Here is a 2,938-nt window from a genome sequence, read left to right on the forward strand (position 1 = left end):
GGGTAGGGGACGCGGACGGCTTGGTGGCGACGGTATGGGGAGGTGGCGACGGGTCCCCGCCGTTGTCCATGCAGGAGCGCGGACGGGGATTCGTCGCCGTGGACTGGGGAGGAGTCGCCGTGGTGGGGTGCTACATATCGCCTCGCAGCGGTCACGTCGCGTTCGAGCAGTACCTGGCCGAGTTGGGGCAGAGACACTCTCGGACCACCGGTATATCCGGATGGAGGTCTCTGCCGCCGCGGGGGATGCATCCCGACACCACCGTCCGGGTGGTAACCCACCGCGACGCTGGGCGCTTCGGCGCCTGGACAAGGACGCCCTGATGGCAGCTGCCCTCGCTGCAACTTGGCCGCAGGGGGCGGCCGAGTTGCCGAGTATAGAGGAGGAGGTCGCCCGGCTCGGGGGGATGGTCGCGAACATATGTGACGAGGCGATGCCCCGGGTCGGGCGGGCTTCTCCTCGCCGGGCGGTGTACTGGTGGTCGGCCGCGATCGCGGAAATGCGAGACACGAGTGTCCGCGCCCGACGCCAGTACACCCGCGCGCGCCGTCGTCTACGGAGAGACGATAGCGTGGCGCGGGCGAGGGCAGATGACCTGTATGAGGCATACCGCATGTCGCGGATGGCTCTGCAGGTTGCCATCAAACGGGCCAAGACCCGGGCATGGAAGCAGCTCCTCGAGACCCTTGATGACGACCCTTGGGGGCGCCCTTATAAGGTGGTGCTGAACAAGCTCCGCCCGTGAGCGCCTCCCGTCACCGAGTGTCTTGACCCCCGGCTGCTGGAGGGCGTGGTCAATACACTCTTCCCAATTGGGGAGATGGGACCACGTCCTCCGGCAGAGGCGACGGCCCCGTTGGAGTGGGTGGCCGAGCCGGGGGTCACGCAGGGGGAGCTGGCCGCGGCCATCAGACGGCTCGGGGCGCGTAACACGGCCCCGGGTCCGGATGGTGTGCCTGGCCGGGTTTGGGTCTTAACCCACGGCGTCCTTGGGGCCGACCTCAGGCGGTTGTTTAACCGATGCCTGAGGGACGGGCGATTCCCCCCAGTTGGAAGGTGGCGAGGATGGTCCACCTCCGGAAGGAGGGTCGGCCCGCGGATTCTCCATCCGCATACCGGCCCATCTGTCTCCTCGACGTGGTGGGCAAGCTCTTCGAGCGAGTGATTGCTGCCCGCCTCGTCGAGCACCTGTCGCGGGGTGCCCCGGGCCCGGCCGACTGCCAGTACGGTTTCCGGGGGGGCCGGTCGACGGTCGACGCGATCAGTCGGGTCAGGGTTCTCTCGGAGTCGGCCGTCTCCCGAGGAGGGGTGGCGTTGGCGGTATCGCTGGATATTGCCAACGCGTTTAACACCCTCCCCTGGGAAGAGATAAGGAGGGGGCTCGAATATCATCGAGTCCCCCCTTGTCTCAGGGCGGTCGTCGGGGATTATCTCCGCGGCAGGTGGATCGAGTATCCGGGCCGGGATGGTGATATGCGGAGGGAGGTGTACTGCGGGGTTCCACAGGGGTCGGTCCTCGGGCCACTCCTGTGGAACATCGCGTACGACGCGGTGTTGCGGGCCGACCTCCCCGACGGCGTCAGTGCCGTGTGTTACGCAGATGACACACTGGTGCTGGCCGTCGAGGCTCAGTGGGGGAGGGCCAAGCGCCTCGCCGAGGAGGGGGCGCAACGCGTCGTCGACCGGATCAGGGGGATTTTTTCTTTTTTTTTTTTTTTTTTGTCGTGGGGAAAATCTTCGAAAGACTCCCTCCCACCTCCTTGGGGAGAGGTGGGAGGGGTGTGTGAGATTCCCCGCGCCCGTACAACGACAGGCGCGGGACCTACCCACTAAAAACCCCACGGTGACCCTTCGGCACGCTTTGGGAGGATACCGGGAATCGCTCGAAGCATTCTTCCGGTATCCTCCCCGTGCCCGCGCTTTCGCGCCCATCCCCCGGGGGGACAATCGGTCCCCCCAGTAGACACACTGCCTCATAGCGGCGGGACGGGGCCACTCCATCCCGCCGACATCCGTCCCGGGGCCGCGTATAGTGGCGGCTGCGAGCCCCAACTCGCAACCGCCCGCGACCCCGTTTCCACCCCTCGGCGGCCGGGCGTTCATGGCCGCACCAGACCGCCGAGGGTGCCTCCCCTTGCGTCGGACCGGTAGGGGGAGGCACTCCTACGCCCAACCGGTCCGACCCGGCGCCGCCTGGCGGGAGGAGGGTCCCCTCAGGACCCCCCTCCCAGCCTAGGTCATCCGCCACGCCGAGGCGGCCGCCTGCGACGCCTCGCGACCGGGCGACGACCTCGGGCCTTCAGCACGCCGCTGACGCTCGCGCTCCCTCCCCGCGGCCTCCTTCTGCAACATTACGTTCTCGCAGAAGGAGGCCACGGCCCTCCACTTCTCCTCGCTGCCGAGCATGGCGCGCACCACGCCCGGCAGCGAGACATCCCGCCCGACGACGCCGACCAGGACACGGCGCTCCCCCTCCCACGCGGGGCATACCTCCAGGGTATGATCCGCCGTGTCCTGCTCAGCGTCGCAGTGGCAGCAACGCGCCGTCGGCTCCTTCCCTATCCGGCACAGGTATCTTCCGAAGCTGCCATGCCCGGAAAATACCTGTGCCATCCGGTAGGTGAGGCTGCCATGGCCTCTGTCCAGCCACTCCTTCAGGAGTGGCCGAACCGCCCCGACAGTCCGGTGCCCCGCGGTTGGCAGAGCCAGCCGCTCCTGCCACGCGAGCAACACGAACTGCCGGGCCTGGCGCTTCAAATCGCCCCAAGCAGGTTCCTGCCCGCCCGGGACCGCCCCCACCCCCGCGCGACGGTCGACGCGGTGCCGGTACATGACCGCGTGCGACCGCGCGAGCAGGTCCATGGGCGGCATCCCCGCTAGAACCGTCGCCGCCTCATGTGACATGGTCCGATACCCGCGGACGACCCTGAGCGCCATG

Source organism: Colletes latitarsis, chromosome 14 (genome assembly GCF_051014445.1).
Source record: "Colletes latitarsis isolate SP2378_abdomen chromosome 14, iyColLati1, whole genome shotgun sequence".
In the NCBI taxonomy this organism is placed as follows: Eukaryota; Metazoa; Arthropoda; class Insecta; order Hymenoptera; family Colletidae; genus Colletes; species Colletes latitarsis.